We start from the raw sequence: 17,305 nt of genomic DNA, 5'->3' as shown, positions 1-17,305 counted from the left end.
CATTCCCTCTTGAAGAACTCATTGGGTCTCTAATGACCTACGAAATGACATGTCAAGCTCATGACGAGCTCGAGAACCCCCTTCCAAAGAACAGGAAGGATATGACACTCAAATCACAAGAAGACCACTTGAAAGGAACATCAAGTGATGAGGACAGTGACAATGACATTGCACTTTTGACTCAAAAATTTAAAAAATATTTAAGAAAGAACAAATTTAAAAATAATACAAAAAATAAATTTGAACAAAAGAAGGACCAAGTGATTTGCTATGAATGCAAAAAACCGGGACACTATAAGAACGATTGTCCTCAAGCCAAAAAGAGAACATCAAAGAAGAAGGCGTTCAAGGCAACGTGGGATGATTCAAGCGCATCCGAAGAAGAGGAGTCCAACACCGAGCAAGTTGCTCATTATGCGCTAATGGCGTTAGGAGAAGAGGTATGTGATTTATTTAATGAAGATTTATCTTTTGAAGAACTATCTATCGCTTTTCATGAATTATTTGATGAATGTAGAACTGTTAGCAAGAAGTTAAGTATCTTAAAGAAAGAGCATGCTTTGCTACAAGCTAAGTTTAATAGTCTTCAAACTCCTCCATGCTCTAAGTGTGAGCACTTAGAAGCAATTAAAAATGAAAATTTACTTCTTAAGGAAACCTTAAACAAGTTTAAGGTTGGTAGCAAAGGATTAGATATGATCCTTGCACACAAGGGTCACATCGCAAATAGAAATGAAATTGGATTTGTAAAAGGATTACATCAAAATCCTACCACTTTCATAAAAGGACCTACATTACATGTTTCCTCTTATATGAAATGCAACTTTTGTTGCAAATCCGGACATATTGCCTACAAATGCCCATTTAGGAAAATTAGTTCACAAAAATTAATATGGGTTCCTAAAGGAACTATAAAGAATTCAATAATAAATAACAAAGTTAGTGGGTCAATTTTTGAGGCACCCAAAATCAAATGGGTACCTAAAAATCATCCTCTTTTGTAGACAAACCCACAAGCTAGGAGCAAGAGATGGTATCTCGATAGTGGATGCTCAAGACATATGACTGGAGATCCATCTCATTTCTCTATGCTCACTAGCAAAGAAGAAGGGTACGTTACCTTCGGAGACAACAACAAGGGCAAAATCATTGGCAAGGGAACTATTGGTAACAAATTTAATTTTTCCATTGATGATGTCTTACTAGTTGATGGATTGAAACATAATCTCTTGAGTATTAGTCAACTATGCGATAAAGGTTACATCGTTAGATTTGAATCAAATATGTGCATTATTGAAAAACCAAATCATAACATGACTATGATTGCTTTAAAACAAAAGAATGTCTATACCATCAATCTTGATGAACTAAGTAATGAAATGTGTTTCTCCGCCGTAAATGATGATGCTTGGCTTTGGCATAGGAGATTAGGCCATGCAAGCATGAAAACAATATCTAAGATCTCATCTCAAGAATTAGTACGAGGAATTCCAAATATAAAGTTTATTAAAGACAAAGTATGCGATGCATGTCAACTAGGCAAACAAATAAAAACAAGCTTCAAACCAAAAAATCAAATTAGCACCACTAGACCATTACAATTGATCCATTTGGACTTATTTGGACCAATTGATACAACAAGTCTAGGTGGAAGCAAATATGCTTTTGTGATTGTGGATGACTACTCTAGATACACTTGGACCTATTTCTTAGCTCACAAAAGTGATTGCTTCAAGTGTTTCTCTAAATTTTGTAAACTCACTCAAAACGAAAAAGGCTTCATGATTTCATCAATTCGGAGTGATCACGGTGGTGAATTTCAAAACCATGACTTTCAAAATTTTTGCAAAGTTAATGGATACAATCACAACTTCTCAACTCCAAGAAATCCTCAACAAAATGGTGTAGTTGATAGAAAAAATAGAAACCTACAAGAAATGGCAAGAACTATGTTAAATGAACATAGTTTACCCAAATATTTTTGGGCCGAAGCCATAAATACGGCTTGCTACATCATGAATAGGGTTCTAATAAGACCATCTCTATCAAAAACTCCCTATGAATTATGGAATAACAAAAAACCAAATATTTCTTATTTTAAAGTTTTCGGTTGTAAATGCTTTATTTTAAATGAAAATGATGCCTTAGGTAAATTTGATGCTAAATCCGATGAAGGCATCTTTCTTGGCTACTCTTCCGTTTCTAAGGCTTTTCGGATTTTTAATAAAAGAACCTTAGTAATAGAAGAGTCTATTCATGTAGTTTTTAATGAAATTTCCGATTTAAAGAAAAGTGATTTTGATGATGATTTTGGTTTTGATAATTTGAATTTAAATGAACCCTCTCCTCAAAATAGCCATTTGAATGCATTTTCTTCCGAAATTTCTTTACCAAAAGAATGGAAGTATGTAGATGCTCATCCAAAAGAGCAAATTATAGGAGATACATCAAAAGGGGTTCAAACTCGTTCTTCTTTCAAAAATTTCTGTGCTAACGCCGCTTTCCTTTCTCAAATTGAACCTAAATGCATTGACGAAGCCTTAAAAGATGATTTTTGGGTCATTGCAATGCAATAAGAATTGAACCAATTTGAAAGGAATGAGGTATGGAAGCTTGTTCCTAGACCAAGTGACCACTTAGTCATAGGTACTAAGTGGGTCTTTAGAAACAAGAAAGACGAAAATGGTATCGTGGTTAGAAAGGCTTTGTTCCTTTCTTAGCTCTCTATGGCTTAAAACAAGCTCCTAGAGCTTGGTATGAAAGGCTTAGTTCCTTTCTTATTTTAAATAATTTTACCAAAGGCAAGGTTGATACTACATTGTTTATTAAACATTTTGAAAATAATTTTCTTATTATGCAAATTTATGTTGACGATATTATTTTTGGCTCTTCGGATGAATCACTATGTGAATCATTTGCCAAATGTATGAGTCTTGAATTTGAAATGAGTTTAATGGGTGAATTAACTTTCTTTTTGGGATTACAAATCAAACAACTTAGTGATGGTATATTTCTTAACCAATCTAAATATACATTAGAATTGTTAAAACGATTTAACATGGATAATTCAAAAGCAATAAACACCCCTATGAGTACTGCGACTAAGTTAGATATGGATGAAAATGGTAAAAGTTTCGATCAAAAAACATATAGGGGAATGATAGGTAGTCTACTCTACCTCACTGCGACTAGACCGGATATTTTTTTTTTGGTAATTAAAAATAATTGATTATGTGTAAAGATTCTACAAATAGCTTTATCTATACAAGTCATAGACAAAGCCAATTAACTCATAGAGTGCGAATGCGATAGTTATGACTACACATGCTGTAGACTATAACTACCTGTGGGTACATTATTTGACATCATTTCCAAGATCTTTAGCTAATAGCAAAATTAAATTTGATAAAAATATCTTTTTCTCTTCGGGTGAAGTGCTCAATTTTGAGATCATGCTCCATACAGGATCTTGAGTCTCTAATAATCTCTTTCAAGAGCTGAGCATTGTTTGTGTGTTGACATTCAAAAATTCTATTACATCTCTCCTTCCACATCCACCAAATAGCGCATCTGAAAGTAACCTTTGCCAGTTGTGTAAGTGGCCCTTTTCTTGAGAAACATTGCATAAGGTCGCCTAGTTCTTGGTGCAAGTTTGGTTGCGGCAGTCTATTGAGTTCAAATCGCTGGAGAATCTCCTTCCATATCCATTTTGTATAATTACAAGCAAAATAAAGGTGGTCAACAGTTTCTTCTTGTTGCAAACAAAGGGAGCATCGGTTAACATGATAGATACCTCTTCTTTTCATATTGTCTATTGTAGGTAGTTTATTGAGAAGGGCCTGCCATGTACATAAGGAGTGTCTTTGTGATCCCGGTCGATCCCATGTCCAACTGCTTGGGACCCACTTGTTATTTCTTTGTCTAATTTGATTCCATACGGATGTGGCACTAAATTTGCCATTGTCATGAGGCCAAATAAGTATATCTGAAGAGTTGTTCCTAATTGGAATAGCTATGATAGTCAACCAAAGTGATAACATTTCGGGAGAAATAGGATTAGGGAGACACCAGGTACCGTTAGCAATGAACTCGGAAACCTTCCAATCTTTGGGAGCCCTAAGATCTTTTCGTATTCTGTCGCCATATAATTGAAATATACTCTTCCCATTCACCCAAGGATCGGACCACATATTAGTACTAGTTCCAGAAGAGATTGCATAAGAAATGTGTTTGATTAGCCAATTCCTTGCCTTTAAAATTCCTTTCCAAGCTGAAGAGTGGTATGTTCTTGTTGAAATTTCCCAGATTGATTCCTTTGAAAGATACCTAGCAGAAACCCATTGTGACCATAAGGAACATTTGTTTTGCAAAAGATCCCACAATTGTTGTACTAGGCATGCTTGATTCCAATCTCTAGTATTTCTCAAGTTTAGCCCCCCTTCATCTTTCGGTTTGCAAATGCTATCCCAATTTACCATATGCATTGCCTTATCATTTGTGCCATTCCAGAAGAAGTTCATTAATAACCATTCAATATCTTGGAGAAGTCCAGCAGGCAGAAGAAATGCATTACACCAATATATAGAGTAGGAGTGCAATACAGAACAGATGAGTTCGAGTCGTCTTGCTTTTGATAGAAGCCTATTTTTCCAAGAAGAAATTCTATTCTTTATTTTTTGTAGGATAGGCTGACAGTGGGTTTTGTGAATGCCCGTGGATATGAGCGGGAGACCCAAATAAGGAACTGGCAGGCTTCCCTCACTAACCCCCAAAGTTTGTGCAATAAAGACCTTATTCTCAACGTAAGGGCTCATATATACTTTACTTTTCGCATGATTTAACTGAAGTCCAGAAACCATACCAAAGTCATTCATAATAGTAGCCAGGTTCTTTACTGAAGTTGGATCATTTTGGAGAAAGATAAGTAAATCATCTGCAAATGTTATATGTGATATATGAATAGAGCCAGCATTGGGTACCTTTATGCTGCCATTTAAGACTGCATGTTCCAACATACAGCTAAGTCCTTCCATCGCAATAGTAAAGAGATACGGAGAGAGTGGATCACCTTGTCGGATGCCATTCGTGCTCCCAAAAAAACCAATAGGTGAGCCATTAAAGAGTATCGAAAACTTTGGAGTTTCCAAGCAAGATTGAATCTAATTAACCCATTGCTGTGGGAAGTTCATATCGAGGAGCATCTTATAGATAAATTTCCTATTAACTGAATCAAAGGCTTTCCGTAAATCAGCTTTAAAACATATTTTTGTCCCTCTTGCTTTTGAATGCAAATCTTTGACCAAGTCATTAGCAAGCAAAATGTTATGATGTATACTTCTCCCTTTGATGAAAGCAGCTTGATTTGGGCTAATGATCTTGTGTATTACCTTTTGCATTTTATTTGCTAATACTTTGGAGATGATCTTGTAAATAAAGTTGCATAATGATATGGGTCGATAGTTCTCTAGTGAATCAGCCCCTGCATTCTTCGGAATTAAAGAAATAAAGGTGCAATTCATCTCTCTAAGAATATGACCTGAAGAGAAAAAATGTTGGCAAGCCTTGATCACATCATTTCCAATAATAGACCAAGCAGTTTGGTAAAATTCAGTTGGAAATCCATCTGGACCTGGGCTTTTGTGCTTTGGTGACTTAAAGACAACACATACAATTTCGTCGTCAGTAATTGGGGTATTGAGGATTGAAATAGCTTCCGAATCAAGTTTTCTAGTCGGCTCCACATGAATGTTATTAGTTTTCCCAGCTTGATTGAGTAAGGAATAAAAAAATTGCTCTATGTGTGCTTTAACCTCTTCTAAATTCTCAATAAGATTATCATCTTTGTCTCTGCATTTGCTGATACGGTTAACAGCCCTTCGAGTAGCAATTGAAGCATAGAAAAATTTAGTGTTGGAATCTCCTAGTGTAAGCCAATGCTGTCGAGACTTCTGCTTTACAAAACTTTCCTCCTGTTTTAAGGCTTGCATGAAGTTATTTCTGGCTTCTGTCTCTTTGTAGATAATATTCTCATCATTTGGCTGAAGTTGCAGCTCATGTTGCAATGACATTAGTTCCTTCTTGCAAAATTGAACTGTGGTGGTAATATTGCCAAAGGTATTTGTATTCCACTCCTTTAGTGCTGCTTTACAGGCTTTGAGCTTTTGACATAAGATGTAAGGGGGAGATCCATGCACATTAACATTCCAAGCAGATTTGATAACATCAAGAAATTGAGGATGAGTACTCCACATGTTAAAGAATCTAAACGGTTTCTTGCCTCTTGGTGTCGCTTTGTCTGCGTGTATATACATTAAAGAATGGTCAGAAAACAAAGGAGCACCATACTCAAGAAGTGAATCTGGGTAAACTGTTAACCATTCATGATTAATCAAACACCTATCAAGTCGAGCTATTATTTTTCTGTTAGCAGCACCTTGATTACTCCAGGAGAGCCAATTACCCACAGATTTCATATCAAACAAAGCTGCAGTGTCAATGTAATCATTAAAACTTTGAAGCTGGCTTTCTGAAAGTTGTCTACCCCCCTCTTTTTCATTTGTGTACCGAACAGTATTAAAGTCTCCAAGAACAATCCAAGGTACATTGAGACAGCCATTTGCAATATTAGTCAGGTCAGACCAAAGAGTATTTCTTTCTTGCATACTATTTGAAGCATATATACCAATGAAATTGAATTGACAGCCATTCTTTTTGTCCTCTACCTTAAGTTGAATGAATTGATCAGTAGCAGAAATAAACCAAGCATTAATAGAGTTAGGATGCCATAAGACCCATATTCTACCAAAAGTTTCATTTGAGTCATTGGTAAACAGTTCTGCGTCCGGCCATATTAAATTCTTTTGAGCTTGAACGCGCGATTGTTTAATTTTCGTTTCTACTAGAATAACAATATCACATGCGGCAGACTTGATTATTCTATTGAACTCCCGACATTTCTCCGGCTTATTAAGTCCGCGAACATTCCAACATGTTATCTTCATCAGTAATGAAGAAATGAAAAGGTGGTAAGGTATTCATCCTACGACTTTGGATGGACTGTACCATCCTTTTTCTTATCCTTCGGTTTTGTATTTTCCTCCCGCACAATATCCTTACCTTTTATGACTTTATTTCTATATTTATCCACTTCATCTACAGCTTGCAGATTTTTAAACTTTAAAATACCTTGAATCATGTGGTCTTGATTGGCAGGGTTTGTTGAAGCATGATAAGATTGTTGCTGCACAATTTCCTGGATAGTACTTGTTGGAGTAGCTTGGCTAGAGAGGTTTGTTGGGGCATGAGTTTGTTGAGACAGAATATCCTTGTTGGCGATGTTTGTTGTGGCTTGAGTTTGTTGAGGAAGAATATCCTTGCTGGCGAGATTTGTTTGGGCCTGAGTTTGTTGAGTTATTGTGGACGGATCCAATGATATTGGAAGAGATGAAGTTCCTGACTTATGTTTCTCCTGTCCACTAGTACCAAGGGAAACCTCTGTTGTGGAAGGCTCCGACATTATAGGAAGAGATATAATTTTGGATTTGTCCTTTTGTCCGCGGTGCTGTCCTTGTGAGTCGGAATGCTCAATAGTCTTCGCCACCATCGGTAGGACTTTGCGCTAGGTTTAGTGTAGGACTTTGCGCTAGGTTTCAATCTAATCCTAAATTATCTCATCTTAAGAGTGTTAAAAGAATATTTAGGTATCTTAAAGGAACTCCAAATTTAGGATTGTGGTATCCAAAATCTGAAAAATTCGATCTAATAGCTTATGCAGATGCCGATTTTGGCGGATGCAGGATAGATAGAAAAAGTACATCCAGAACATGCCAATTTTTAGGACATGCACTTGTTTCTTGGACTTCCAAGAAACAAAATTCAGTTGCACTATCTACGGCGGAAGCCGAATACATTGCTGCAAGTGCATGTTGTGCACAAGTAATTTGAATGAAAAATACATTAGAAGACTATGGAATTCACCTTGAAAATATTCCCATAAAATGCGATAATACTAGTGCCATATGCCTTACTAAAAATCCAATTCAGCACTCTAGAACTAAGCACATCGACGTTAGGCATCATTTCATACGCAATCATGTTCTTAACAATGATGTTGTTCTAGAATTCATTGACACAAAGCATCAATTAGCAGATATATTTACAAAAGCTTTGAATGAAGACCAATTTGAATTCATCCGAAGGGAATTAGGCATGCTAAATTGTCCCTAAAATGAACTTCACAAAAAGGACTCGTTCTTTTCCCTTCGTTTATGAATTTGAATTCTTCCTTCTTCTTCAATTCAAAATGATCCATTAAAGTATAAATTATGATCTTGAGGGAAGAAGCTAAACAAAAGGAAGGAAGAAAATTTTTTTTCTTTCCTCCGCGTGATGCCAGCGGTGGCACCGCTAGATCCGGCGGTTGCACCGACTGGCGCTCGGGCGCCAGGCAGTGACACCGACCAGTTTGGCGGTGACACCGACCGAGTAACCCTTTTAACCCGAGGGGTTAGGGCCGGCGGTGACACCGCCCCCAACCCGAAGAAAAACCTCTCAAAAAACCTCTCCCATTCCCTCTAACCCTCATTCTAACTCTTAGAAACATTGGAGAAGGATTCTTGGTGGTCCAAGCTTTCCATCTCTCAACATAATCTCCACAAGGTAACACTTGAAATCCCTCTTTTCTTTTCTCTTTCTCTTGCTTATTTTTCACAATTTCATCATCATGTTGTCTAGAAAATGGCTCCTAAGAGATTAAAAGGAATAAGGATTGAAGGAGATTCATATAACCATGACCTTTTTAGATCAAAAGAGGTAGCCCTTAGCTTTCCAAAATTTGAAACACGATGTGTCCATAAGGGAAAATACGTTGATTTGGATGAACTAGAGGACTTAGAACCCATTAGGTGGTTTGCACACCTAGAAGCTCTACCTCTACTACAAATAGATGAACCAATCTATCCGTGATTAGTTAGATTGTTCTATGCCAACCTATATGAGGACAACGATAGCCTAAGCACTTACCTTCTAGGAACACCCATTAGAATATTTGACAACACCATTTGTGAGCTAATTGGCATAACTGAAAAAGATAGGGGATACTATTTTAAAGGTAAATGGGACGTCAAAAAAATAGGAGCAACCTATACCGAAGCCGTGAAAACAATATTTGCAAATCCAAACCTTGACTTCTTACCCAAGAGCTGTGAACACTTAATGCCTTTCAACTCTAAAAATCTTCATCACATTATCACAAGCATCATATTCCCCAAACAATTTCATCTTGACGAAATAAGTCAAATAGAGATAGGAACCATGTATTGGATTATGACCGGTCAGCATAATTGTTTTGGGTACTTAATTCGCCAACACATGCAGGATATTATGACTAAAGATACTATATTGCCATATGGGAGGTTAATCACTAGAATTCTTCATGCCTATGACATTTGCATTCCACCCGATGAAGAATCTATTCAAAATGATCGATATAACATAATAAATAAAAACCTGCTGAAAAGACTTAGGTGCACTTTTAGCAATGGCATATGGGTTAGGCAGCCTAGAAGGACGGATCCAATTCCTACACCAATAGAACAACCCGAAACACCAATTCTTATGGGAAATGAATCTCCTCCTCCTAGTCCCTTTGGCGCAGCACCTTCAGCTCCTGTTTCCTCCTCTGAAGATATCATTATGACGGAGCTATCTCAGATCAAATCACAGCAAGAACAAATTCAGAATCAACAAGTTGAAATTTTGAAGACACTACGACAGATGAATGAAAAAATAGATATCATGTATCAGCACTGTGGATTACCTCCTAAGGATTAAATTGATGTATCTTTTTATTCTGTTCTGTTTGCTTTTAATAACAAGTTCAAGTTTGTCATCGATTGAACGATAACTGATCTTTCCTTTTAGATAACTACTGTCTTAATCTGCATAGATGATGATGTCTTTTGGATAAACTATTTCTGGCAAATTTGAATGATGAACTTTGATAAATGCTAAACCTTTTTCTATGATCATCAATTAGCTGGCTTGTCTCTTTTTGTTGATGACAAAGGGGGAGAAGTGATGACTTACACCAGAACGATAGCATGACTAATATGAATTACAAAAACTTGTGTGATATGAATGTCTTATATGACTTGCAAATCCTTGAAAATATCACAAGATTGATATCATGAAATTTATATTGAAAATCTTTATCTTCTGTCGTAGCAAAATTCGTCCCTTATCATTTAACTTATGATTTTCATCGAAGTTTCGTACTTAATATTGTTTAATGAGGATAACGATAAGTTCTACGATTAGAACTTATCGGGTTTTTTATCTTCTCATAATATGACATATAGATAGGGGGAGTTATGTTTAACTCCGTCATCAATTGATTGTCATCATCAAAAAGGGGGAGATTGTTGAATCTCAGATTTTGATGATATAATCAATTGGTGGGTTAATTGATCTAATCCATATTATTGAGTTAAGTGTGCAGGATTAACTACGATAACCAGAAAACATAAAGCAAGGATACCGGAGTCGAGCTCGATGGACGTTTAAGAGACCGAAGAATCATCGGAGATGCTGCCGGAACCAACCGAGAAGAAATCGGAAACGTGTCGGAAGTTCGCCGAAGAAATCGTCGGAGGCTCGCGGAGATCACCGAGAAGGCTCGGCTACTCGTTAAAGTCATCACAAAGATTGGGAGCTTGCAGGGAGTCCGTCGGAAGAAGTTCGTCGGAAAGCTCGCCGGAACAAGACTCGACGTTCGCGGTTAAAAAACTTGCTTAGGATGTTTTTTCTTGTGTTATGTAGTTCACCTGTAATTAGGATTAGGATTAAGAGATAATCCTATATCCTGGTTAGGGGCCAACTGGGCCCAAAGTCAGATTTGGTTTGGGCTAAAATTAAGCCAAACAAATGAATTGGAGAGCCAAGCGGTGGCACCGCTTGGCTGGGCGGTGACACCTCCTTGGCTAGGCGGTTGCACCGTCCAGCACCCGAGCGCTGGGCGGTGGCACCGCCTGGATGGGCGGTGGCACCTCCAGCACCAGGAACCCTAAGAGAATTCAAATTTTGGAGCCCAAAATTTGAATCCTCTTGAGGCCTATAAATACCCCTCAAATCTCAGCTGAGGTTACAACTTTTGAGAAGCATTTTGATTGAGAGAAAAGTCTTAGAAAGTCTTAGCAAGTCTTGTTTTCAATTTGCTAGAGAGTTCTCCTCCTTCTTTCTTATTGAAAATTTGTAAGAGGTTGAGCTGCTTGTAAAAGGTTGTAAGAGGGGTGTTTACCCTTCCATTTCAAGAGATTTGCTAGTGGAAGGTGGGAGCCTCATCGAAGAGGGGCATCGCAAGTGGAGTAGGTCATTTGACCGAACAACTCTAAAAATCGGCATAATCTCTGGTTTGCATTTTATTATTGTCATTTACATTACTGCAAATCTTCTTACTGCTTTAGTTCCTTATTACCCTTGCTGCGCAATTTTAAGAATACGCTTTCAAGTTAAACTTTTCAAGTTCCGTTCTTATCGTACGAAAGATTTTGTTAAAATCGAAGTTTTAATCCGCTGCACTAATTCATCCCCCCCTCTTAGTGTCGCTCCGATCCTAACACTTCCCAGGGGGTCACCCATCCTAGTACTACTCTCTCTAAATCACGCTTAACTTCGGAGTTCTGATGGGATCCGGTGCTTTAGTGCTGCATTATCGCACCATTTTCGCGTGCTTCCTCCCTCGCCTATGTGCACGTCGCGGCCGGCGCATAAACGTCCGGAACCTCTTGCCCGTCACGAAACCGTCGGCGCTTTCTCGAACGTTCACGAAATCCCTATTGCAAGCTCTCTCCGAGCCCTAGCCCAACGACCGCCTATCGGTCACGGCAACCGCGCTTCGAAACCATCGGCACTTTCTAGAACGATCTCGGAATCACTATTGCGACCCCAATCCGGAAAGCTCTCTCCGAGCCCCACGATACTGACTGCGTAGCGGTCACGACAAATTCCGAGCCCCAAAACAATCGTCTCGGAGGTCTACGGGAGATGTTTCGTATCTCAGGACGCAAAAAGGAGTGCAACACGAGGACTTCCCAGGGGGTCACCCATCCTAGTTCTACTCTCTCTAAATCACGCTTAACATTGGATTTCTGATGGGATCCGATGCTTTAGTGCTGGCATTATCGTACCTTTTTCGCGTGCTTCGTCCCTCGCCGATGTGCACGTCGCGGCCGGCGCATCAACGTCCGGAGCCTATTGCCCGTCACGAAACCGTCGGCGCTTTCTCGAATGTTCACGAAATCCCTATTGCAAGCTCTCTCCGAGCCCTAGCACAACGACTGCGTATCGGTCACGGCAAGCGCGCGTCGAAACCATCGGCACTTTCTAGAACGATCTCGGAATCGCTATTGCGACCCCAATCCGGAAAGCTCTCTCCGAGCCCTAGCACAATGATTGCGTATCGGTCACGGCAAGCGCGCGTCGAAACCATCGGCACTTTCTAGAACGATCTCGGAATCGCTATTGCGACCCCAATCCGGAAAGCTCTCTCCGAGCCCCACGATACTGACTGCGTAGCGGTCACGGCAAATTCCGAGCCCCAAAACAATCGTCTCGGAGGTCTACGGGAGATGTTTCGTATCTCGGGACGCAAAAAGGAGTGCAACACGAGGACTTCCCAGGGGGTCACCCATCCTAGTACTACTCTCTCTAATTCACGCTTAACTTCCGAGTTCTGATGGGCTCCGGTGCTTTAGTGCTGGCATTATCGCACCCGTTTCGCGTGCTTCGTCCCTCGCCTATGTGCACGTCGCGGCCGGCGCATCAACGTCCGGAGCCTCTTGCCCGTCACGAAACCGTCGGCGCTTTCTCGAACGTTCACGAAATCCCTATTGCAAGCTCTCTCCGAGCCCTAGCCCAACGACTGCGTATCGGTCACGGCAAGTGCGAGTCGAAACCATCGGCACTTTCTAGAACGATCTCGGAATCGCTATTGCGACCCCAATCCGGAAAGCTCTCTCCGAGCCCCACGATACTGACAGCGTAGCGGTCACGGCAAATTCTGAGCCCCAAAACAATCGTCTCGGAGGTCTACGGGAGATGTTTCATATCTCGGGACGCAAAAAGGAGTGCAACACGAGGACTTCCCAAGGGGTCACCTATCCTAGTACTACTCTCTCTAATTCACGCTTAACTTCGGAGTTCTGATGGGATCCGGTTATTTAGTGCTGGCATTATCGCACCTGTTTCGCGTGCTTCGTCCCTCGCCTATGTGCACGCCGCAGCCGGCGCATCAACGTCCGGAGGCTCTTGCCCGTCACGAAACCTTCGGCGCTTTCCCGAACGTTCACGAAATCCCTATTGCAAGCTCTCTTCGAGCCCTAGCCTAACGACTGCATATCGGTCACGGCAAGCGCGCGTCGAAACCATCGGCACTTTCTAGAACGATCTCGGAATCGCTATTGCGACCCCAATCCGGAAAGCTCTCTCCGAGCCCCACGATACTGACTGCGTAGCGGTCACGGCAAATTCCGAGCCCCAAAACAATCGTCTCGGAGGTCTACGGGAGATGTTTCATATCTCGGGACGCAAAAAGGAGTGCAACACGAGGACTTCCCAGGGGGTCACCCATCCTAGTACTACTCTCTCTAATTCACGCTTAACTTTGGAGTTCTGATGGGATCCGGTTATTTAGTGCTGCCATTATCGCACCCGTTTCACATGCTTCGTCCCTCGCATATGTGCACGTCGCAGCCGGCGCATCAACGTCCGGAGCCTCTTGCCCGTCACGAAACCTTCGGCGCTTTCTCGAACGTTCACGAAATCCCTATTGCAAGCTCTCTCCGAGCCCTAGCCTAACGACTGCATATCGGTCACGGCAAGTGCGCGTCGAAACCATCGGCACTTTCTAGAACGATCTCGGAATCGCTATTGCGACCCCAATCCGGAAAGCTCTCTCCGAGCCCCACGATACTGACTGCGTAGCGGTCACGGCAAATTCCGAGCCCCAATACAATCGTCTCGGAGGTCTACGGGAGATGTTTCATATCTCGGGACGCAAAAAGGACTACAACACGAGGACTTCCCAGGGGGTCACCCATCCTAGTACTACTCTCTCTAATTCACGCTTAACTTCGGAGTTCTGATGGGATCCGATTATTTAGTGCTGGCATTATCGCACCCGTTTCGAGTGCTTCGTCCCTCGCCTATGTGCACGTCGCAGCCGGCGCATCAACGTCCGGAGCCTCTTGCCCGTCACGAAACCTTCGGCGCTTTCTCAAACGTTCACGAAATCCCTATTGCAAGCTCTCTCCGAGCCCTAGCCTAACGACTGCATATCGGTCACGGCAAGCGCGCGTCGAAACCATCGGCACTTTCTAGGACGATCTCGGAATCGCTATTGCGACCCCAATCCGGAAAGCTCTCTCCGAGCCCCACGATACTGACTGCGTAGCGGTCACGGCAAATTACGAGCCCCAAAACAATCGTCTCGGAGCTCTAAGGGAGATGTTTCGTATCTCGGGACGCAAAAAGGACTGCAACACGAGGACTTCCCAGGGGGTCTGATAGAACCCTTGCAGATTCTAAACTTAGGGTTGATCTCTTTAGGGGATCAGCCTCCTTGGAACTCTATAGGGGTTCCTCCCTCCAAGTTGCTGCTCAAAGGCTGCAGAAAAGATTCATCTATTGCTTATCAAAAGAAAAGGAATACATGGCTATTTATAGGGCTTCTAAACCCTAACTCATAATAGTACTCCTACTTAAGACTCTTACTTCTAACCAACTCCTAGTAGGACTCATAGTCAAGACTCCTATTCCCTTACAACTCCTAATTCTTCTCTAAGAAAACACCTCCTACTTGAATGCCTCTCTCAATTAGGACTCTCCTAGCTAGAGTCCTAACAGAATGTCCCTCTCAATTAGGACTCTCCTAGCTAGAGTCCTAACAGTTTTACATGAATGTCCCTCTCAATTAGGACTCTCCAAGCTAGAGTCCTAACAGACCCGCCGCCCTCTTCAAATCAGCTTTGTCCTCGAGGCTGATGATTCGTGAATTCTGGAAATTTGATCTTCAAGTCGTCATAGTTCTCCCAAGTGGCATCTTCTATTGGTAGATTCGCCCACTTTATTAGCACTTCATTAGTGGGTCGTCGTCGTCGAGTCACGATCCGTCGATCAATAATGACACTTGGCTGGGTTTGGAGTTCTCTTTGGGTAGTCATATTTGGTGGGTGGCTTTGGGCTGTCTCCAAGCACCTATTTAAAACTTCCGTCTGGCTGTTGGTTTGTGGGTGATATGTCATACTCCTTTTCAATTTAGTACCCTGCATATGGAATAACTTTGTCCAAAATCTGCTCTTGAAGATGCAAGTAGAATTTGTCACAAGCACAATGCGTCCCTTATAGCATAATTTCTTTTGAGTCCCGATTGTAATGAGCCATGGGGCTTGGTGCTTCCTCCAATTTTTTTATAATCTTACTAGTATTTGAATCTTCCTGCCATTCCATCTTAATATCCTCAAGGAAGTCGCTGGTCGGAAGTGAAACGGCCGAAACTTCAACTTGCTCGGGTAGCTGCGAAAGCGCATCTGCAAGAACATTCTCTTTCCCCTTTTTGTAAGTTATTTCAAAATCAAATCCAAGAAGTTTTGTTACCCATTTTTGCTGCTCAAGGGATGGTATCTTTCGCTCCATAAAGTACTTGAGGCGTTTATGGTCGGTTTTATTTTGAAATCGTCGACCAATCAAGTAGGGTCTCCACCTCGTTGCTGCACGCACAATGGCGAGCATCTCCTTATCATATGTTGACTTAGTTTGATGGGAGGGAGATATTGCCTTGCTAGTGTATGCGAGTAGTCGGCCATCTTGCATGAGAATGGCTCCAATTCTGACTCCAGATGCGTCGGCCTCAATAATGAAGGGTCGGTTAAAATATGGTAGTGTTAGCACCGGCATCATCGTCATGGCTGCCTTAAGTTTGTCGAAGGCAACGGAGGCTCTATTCGACCATTGGAAGACATCTTTTTTCAGTAAGGAAGTAAGTGGTGCACTGATGTCGCCATAGTTTTTCACGAACTTGCAGTAGTAGCCTGTTAAACCCAGAATGCCATGTAGCAATTTTATGTTCCTCGGGGTAGGCCAGTTTTGCATTGCTTCAATTTTGAAGGGGTCTTCTGCCACACCTTCCTCTGATATGATATGCCCAAGATATTCCACCTTCTTTTGAAGAAAGCAAAAATTCATAGTGGTTGTTGTGTGTTCAAAAGGTGGTTTTCGGTATGTCTTCTTCGCATACTTGTATTTGATGATACCCGGATCGAAGGTCCAGCTTTGTGAAGATTTGTGCTCCCTTTCATCAAGCAATTCATCTACTACTAGAATAGGATATTTATCCTTGATGGTTATGCCATTGAGAGCTCGGTAGTCAACACATAATCGCCATGTTCCGTCCTTCTTTCGTATGGGGAGCACCGGTGAAGAGTAGGGGCTGCAACATGGCCGAATAACTCCTGTTTCGAGCATCTCTTTTACAATCCATTCTATTTCATCCTTCTGGAGATGTGGATACTGATATGGCTGAGCATTTGCTAGAGGTTTGCCTGGAAGAATCTTTATATAATAATCATGCCGGCGGGTAAGAGGTAGGTTGCGCGGTTCGTCAAATATATCTAAAAATTCAGCAAGCAAAGGAAATAGATTTGGATCTTCAAATTCTGTTGACTCTCCCTTAGTTTGCTGCTCAAGTTGTACCAAAAAGCCACTGAATGCTTTATGCAAAACCTTCTTCATTTGTTGTGTGCAAATCATCGTTACGTCGCCCCCACGTTTCCCGTGCAGTATCACCTGTTTCTCCTTATTGTAAAATTTCATAATTAGTTTCATAAAATTTCAAGAAAAATCACCTAATGTTGTCAACCATTTAATTCTGAGCATGGCCTCATGATCATCAAGAGGAAGAAGGAAGAAATCTGCAATTATCTCTTGGTCCTGCAGCAATAGTTTCTCCTGTGGGCGCCTACGATCACACTTCAAAATCCATCTGTCGGTGACCTTAACATCAAACCTGCAACGATTCTCGATAGGTAATGCCATTCGGATAGCAACCTTACTGTTTAGGATATTATTAGTGCTGCCCGTGTCGATGAAAACAGTGATCAGTTGTTGTTTGAGAAGGCCTCCAACTTTCATCATTTGCGGGTTTGAGTAGCCGGCTAGTGCATGTACCGTAACTTCGGTCGGTTGTGGCTCTTCTTCTGCATCTTCTTCTTTATGTTCAATGCTCTCTTCTGGATGTTCAATGACCTTTTCT

At 41.1% G+C, this 17,305-nt stretch overlaps 5 pseudogenes; all 5 read right to left on the bottom strand.

Annotated features, from left to right (window-relative positions):
- Positions 1–11,600: 11,600 nt before the first annotated feature.
- Positions 11,601–11,718, bottom strand: LOC135599475 (5S ribosomal RNA; annotated as a pseudogene).
- A 934-nt stretch (positions 11,719–12,652) lies between these two features.
- Positions 12,653–12,771, bottom strand: LOC135603786 (5S ribosomal RNA; annotated as a pseudogene).
- A 350-nt stretch (positions 12,772–13,121) lies between these two features.
- Positions 13,122–13,240, bottom strand: LOC135604391 (5S ribosomal RNA; annotated as a pseudogene).
- A 350-nt stretch (positions 13,241–13,590) lies between these two features.
- LOC135603910 (5S ribosomal RNA) lies at positions 13,591–13,709 on the bottom strand (annotated as a pseudogene).
- A 350-nt stretch (positions 13,710–14,059) lies between these two features.
- LOC135604610 (5S ribosomal RNA) lies at positions 14,060–14,178 on the bottom strand (annotated as a pseudogene).
- Between the last annotated feature and the right edge of the window lie 3,127 nt (positions 14,179–17,305).

This window comes from Musa acuminata, chromosome BXJ2-1, assembly GCF_036884655.1.
Source record: "Musa acuminata AAA Group cultivar baxijiao chromosome BXJ2-1, Cavendish_Baxijiao_AAA, whole genome shotgun sequence".
NCBI classification, from domain to species: domain Eukaryota; kingdom Viridiplantae; phylum Streptophyta; class Magnoliopsida; order Zingiberales; family Musaceae; genus Musa; species Musa acuminata.
Note: the sequence above shows the minus strand (reverse complement) of the source record. Positions and strands in the feature narration are given on the sequence as shown.